This window comes from Aplysia californica, unplaced genomic scaffold (genome assembly GCF_000002075.1).
Source record: "Aplysia californica isolate F4 #8 unplaced genomic scaffold, AplCal3.0 scaffold00050, whole genome shotgun sequence".
Taxonomy (NCBI): domain Eukaryota; kingdom Metazoa; phylum Mollusca; class Gastropoda; order Aplysiida; family Aplysiidae; genus Aplysia; species Aplysia californica.
Window position 1 is genome coordinate 1555186 of NW_004797320.1, and position 6377 is coordinate 1561562.

Below are 6377 nucleotides of genomic sequence, written 5' to 3' on the forward strand. Positions count from 1 at the left end.
TTCTTCTTCTTCTTCTTCTTCTTCTTCTTCTTCTTCTTCTTCTTCTTCTTCTTTCTTTTCCTCTTACTCTTCTTCTTCAGGTGTTTGATCTAGAGCAGACACAGACGATCATGGTAACCCATCCCTACCTGCTGTGTGTCTTCTTGGTCAGCTCGGTTTTACTCTGTGTGTAAACAGTTGCAAAGTTGTTCAGGCCATCAGTGTATGTTGTTCTTTCCCTCTATCTTTCCACAAAGCGCCAGTTTCTTGCCCACTTGATTTATTTCTGTGGCCAAACAATGTCAATGGTACTTTTCTGACGATTCTGATTATACATCTTTCACAGCTTGCCATTAGGAGCACTTATTTATTTGTTTTCCTCTCTGTAAATGAGATTCTGAATTTTTCCTCTGTGCCCTTGTTTAAAGTACAGCTCTGGCATTCCTAAAAAAAGGATTGTCCATACGTACGTTTTCAGGGGTTTTATTGTTGTGTTCATTGCTATGTTACTGTTTGAGAGGATAGGTTTCATCTTGGTGACAGTTTCTCGACTACATTATTCAAAAGCCAAATATATGATGAAATAAAAACAAAACTGAATTCTTTTGTCAGTCAGTATATTACAAATGCCATAGCTGCACGTATTAATAGTTGTATAATGCGATGCCGAAGCAACACGTTATCGCAGTGTGCAAGGGAGAGCGGGGACGCCTAGTCGCCCTGCTGCGTGTTCGTTCACTAAACTGTCTTTTATTACGACAGTCGGAGAGAGGGTGTGTACACACTTTATACACCAAATTTGACCCGGAAGTCCATTCGGAGGACTTGACCTTTTCACTTGATCAAAGTGTGTCAAAATAGTAGCCTAGCTTTTGGTCCCCCATGAAGGAAAACAATCTGACCCTCATTCAAATCACTAGGATTGGAGCAAAATGTTTCGTATTGTGCGTTGTTCTTACTATTTTCATTTTATTACGATTTATAAGGTATTCACTTGAGACAAAGCTGTACTAAATTATGAGAAGAGTGCATCGTTGCGGAACTCAGTTGTGTTAAAAGGGTAGTTTGAGCTCTGGCCTAAATAAGGTTACCTGAGGGCCGGCACAGTATATAGGCCACATGTGGCCTAAATAAGCTCCCCCTAGTTTTTAAAACTGTTGTATATGGTTACTGGTGTTGCTATAATGATAATAAAATATCTCACAGTGTTGAGTATGCTTTCTAATAGTCAATAAATATTAAAAACCTGATGGAGCAAAACAAAAAATTTAGTGTGAAAAGCTTAACAGGACACAAAACAGAACTTTTAAATCTCAATACACAAAATATTAACCTAAATATTATTTTTTTTAAACACCAAAAAACAAACAAACGAAAAAACAAACAAACAAAAAAAACCCAAACCAAAACAAGAAACCTTTATATGTGAGGTAACAGTGAAATTTGATTATCTTAATACATCTGGCATGTTCTCACAACAAAATGTTGTATCTGTCATAAAGATCTCATGGAGTGTAACTGCTTTGGTTCTAAGGCTACGATATGTTTACACTGTTGAAAGTTTAAACAAAGATCACTGAAAAGAATTTCATAATTACAGGACAGGTTTGTCATGTCAACATTCTCTGTCACCTCCGCTCTCAGCACGATTTGCCCTTAGTGAAACTTGGTTATTAAATTGTTTATTGGCATAAGCTGCTTCTTTGTAATTCAAACGTACTGTTGTAATCACCTTTGGATTGAAAATTTGTGAAAGACAACTCTTAACTCCCCTCCCCCCGCCCCCAGCTCACTACACATTTTAACCCACATGGTAAAATGTTAGAAGCAAAACCACCTGTATTGACACCGCACAGTAGCCTAGTCTGGTCCACGGCTTGTGCTCAAAGTAAACCTGTACAACCGATTAGATAGGAGAAAACTTACGAGTATCCACATTAAAATATATTCATATCAGCAGTCTCTCTTTATCCAGCAAATAATAGATTGTCTGTGCTAGTCTTTAGTCAAGTAATTTCGTCTTGTTTTCGGTGTAATCATTTGGCCAAAGTGAAAGGGGGGTATTTGTTTCACAGCCACCTTCTCTGTTTTGTTCAAGCAGGACGAAAACCTTTGTGTAAATATCTTTGTTTTCATTGGAAAGCACCACACACCAGTTGCTCCTTAGAGCTGGAAAATAAATGATGTTGAAAGAGAATGGCATTAGAGATAGGAATGCGTGTTTGGATTGAACAAGACTGTTCTCGACAGCATTTCTGGAAGAGAAATTGATTTGTAGTCGATGGACAAATAAGTACTTGATTTTTCGTCAGACATATGTTAATAATAATAAATAATAATCAATAATAATAATAATAATAATAATAATAATAATAATAATAATAATAATAATAATAATAATAATAATGATAATAATAATAATAACAATAATGATAATGATAATAATAATAACAATAATAATAATAATAATAATAATAATAATAATAATAATAATAATAATAATAATAATAATAATAATAAATAGCATTTGTATAGCGCATATCCCCGCTCAACAGCAGGCTCTATGCGCTTTACACTATAATATTACCCCAGCAGACCATAGAACAGTCCGAAACATTCTCAGCTTCCCGGGGAAGCATACAGTGCAAGCAGCTGATCAAGCGCTCAAACACTAACAAACTGACAAAATCTTTCGCTGTCTATAGCCGGGTACCCATTCCCACCTGGGAGAAGTGAGGAAAATTCGTGTAAAGTGCCTTTCTCAAGGACACAACGTTCGGCTCCAGACGGGATTCGAACCTGCGACCTTACGGTTGTGAGTCTGAGAGCCTAATCACTAGGCCAACGACGCCACTATGTTCTAGAATTGTCAAAAGAAGTCGCATTTACGACAGTCACGATGATGTTTAAGAAAACACCAAGCACAAGGTACTAGTTCATGAACAAGAGACAACACAAGAAAGAGTGAAATAGTTTGAAAACTGCCTTCATTGTAACTGTTGCGCAGTTTTCTCTGAGTATGGAAATGCACTCAACTCAAATCTGGATATCTATGGTACAAAGCATGTCACGATGACGAAGACCTTATTTGCTCTCCAATTCGACCTGGGGATATCACTCATGTTAATGTGGCGTCGATGGTCAACTGGTTAGGATGTCGGTGTCGTAACCGTAAGGTTATGCTTTCAACTTCCATTTGGGGGCTCTTCTTAGTGTCCTTTGGAAAGGTTCTTTACCCGATTTCTCACTTCACCCTAGACAGCGAAAAATATGGTAAGTATGTTGATGTTGTAGGGCATGCCTGTGACATGGCAGCTTGCATTGTATGCTCTCCAGGAAGTTGAAATGATTTCTGAGTGATCTAAGGTCTGCTGGGGTTATGATGATAGCTGTACAGCGTTCAAAGCTTGATTTCGAACAGGATAGCTCGAGCAGTATGAACATGTTATATCTACTGCTATAGCAATGAAAGTGTGTTCTTTTACCTAAAGCTGTCAAGTACTACAGGGATTACTGAAGTCAAGAACTGTAACTTATGGGCTATGCAGCTTATAGCTCTTGTGCCTCAATCAAATTTGTCTGTGACCAAAATTGTACACCGAAAGGTATGAATGGCTTTACTCAAACATAATGCTTCTTTTTGATAGCGCACTCAGGCAAAATTGTAAACAGTACCAACTGATACTGATTGCCTAACTAGGTAAAAAGAAGCAACAATTAAGGAGCCTGAGGCTATTTTACACTTTATATTGTGTCCTGACACCGGTGCACTCAAAGGCGGTAGTAAGAAGGCTCTGTTAAAAAAAAGACGAATAACTGAACCCAAAAATACAAGCAGTGTACAAAACATCTATTCTGGACAATGAATAAAACAATCAAGACGACAATAATGATGCATGTATTATGGTTAACAGTACCATAGTTAATGCACACATGTGCATTTAATTAAAAAACGTTCAGATTTATAAAGAAATATACATGTACATAACAGCGGAAAGAACATTAATTATTCTGGATAGTTAATAAAACACCTGAGACGACATTGATTATATTATAGTTCACAATATCATTGTTGATGCATGTGTGGACATTTAATTAAAACGTCCAGATTTATAACGAAATTCCTATGAGACACACGAATGAGGTGTGCTTTTGTTTTTGTCTGAGTAAAAAGAAGCACATCCACACAATAATGGTCATCTATTACTGGGAAAAGGTTAGACAGGTATCAACAACAGAGGGAAAGTAAAAAAAAAAAAGGATCTACCAGTGGCACCCTCCAACCACTCGTGTAATTAGAGGAATGATCTAAAGGACAGACGTTGACGTCAGCTCTACACCATAAAGTCGTGCTGAGATCGCAAGTGTCCTCAGAATGTTGCTTGTACATCCCCATAGGAATAGATACGACAGGCTGGGGTTGGGGGGGGGGGGTGCCCTATCTTATAGTCCTTGCTTCTATACTCTGGTTCACTGCAAGGGTGCATGGCGTGCGCTCTGGTGTGGTTTGCTCCTTCTTTCCTATCAGTCGTCACTATCTCTCCTCCATCTTTTCTTTTTATGTCACTGTCTGGTAACACTTCTAATATTCGGCACCTTATTGTGATGCAAACGACGTATTAAACTAAAACTAATTGCGAGTTTGCGCGCCTGTATTTCTATCGTACACCGTCTCTCTCTCTCTCTCTCTCTCTCTCTCTCTCTCTCTCTCTCTCTCTCTCTCTCTCTCTCTCTCTCTCTCTCTCTCTCTCTCTCTCTCATTCTCTCTCTCCCCCTTTGTGTGGTGGGGGACATGAAAAGGGCGTAAACGGTCGTAATTAAAAAAATAACCAAACAACAAGAACTACAAGAATAACAACAAAAATATCCACAAGTTTGGGTGGGGATGTTATTATAATAATAAAAGGTAGCATTTGTATAGCGCATATCCCCGCTCACCAGCAGGTTCTATGCGCTTTACACTAGATTATATTATTACCCCAGCAGACCATAGAACATTCCGAAACATTCTCAGCTTCCCGGGAAGCATACAGTGCAAGCAGCTGATTAAGCGCTCAAACACTAACAAACTGACAAGATCTTTCGCTGTCTATAGCCGGGTACCCATTCCCACCTGGGTGAAGTGAGGAAAATTCGTGTAAAGTGCCTTTCCCAAGGACACAACGTCAGGCGCCTGACGGGATTCGAACCCACGACCTTACGGTTGCGAGTCCGAGAGCTTAACCACTAGGCCACCGACGCCACAACTGATGTTATACAACTACGATAGCAACAATGACAACAGCATACAACAACAGCGACGACGACTTAAACAATTTTAATATTAACAAGACCAATAACGACAGCAGCAAAAACAACCACAGCAACGACAGCAGTAAAAGCCCACCGGATACTTCAAACATTTCCAAGATTTACTACGAATATTTGTCGAGTGTTAGCTCGTAAAGCAGCACTCTTCGTTACATTATAAGTTCATTGTGAAGCGCAAACGTTATAATTTCTTCAGATCTGTATGAACAGAAGCTCTATATTTTCTTAATTCATTATGCTTTATTATAAAGATGAACTAATCAGAATAATGAATGGAATGTATAGCATACAATAGTAACAGTTAGTAACAACAAAATTTAAAGCTAAACCACGAGCTCTGATAATGTTCAAAACTGCCCTAGCCCGATACATCAAGATAGTTGGATACAGACCTATTAATTATCCATTTAATATGTAATGGGATGTTTGGCAGAGGACTGGATGTCTTAGAAGTCTATCAAACGCAGGCCTTATTTCCTCGAATGAATCTTACACCATATTGTCAAGTACACACTGACTAGATTTCTTTCCTATAATACACTTTCTGCAGACTGGTATGGGTACTGATCTGACCAGATTTCTCTAGATTGCTCATTTTCCGGTAAATCATACCCGATCGTCCTTACAGAAACATAGTAGTTTTTTTTTAAATGGAAAGGCTTCGAAATACAACAGTCAGTTAGAATGTAACACCCCAGCACTTATATAACTTTACTGTGTTGCAAGTACCGTACAATGCTTCCTGAAATAAAGACAACCAGAAAGCAGCTACATGACAAACGAGGTCCAAATATGATACGTGGAACTCTGACTGAACTACAATCATAGGCATACTAGCTGGGCCCCCTTTCGATAAAAGGAATGATCGGTGCATTAACGTCAACTGACAGTCATTGGCTTACTATGCATACACTCTACTTGAATGGAACAATAAATCTTGAGAGATATAAAACAATTAGAAGGTCTAGATCTGTACGCTCAAAACAAAAACCGCCTCCGAAATACCACCTCCGTGACTTCCGCTGTGAGGGACAGCGACAGCTACGCAGGTTTGCTTCGTTTCTCAGTGGAATAATCACAAAGGCCAA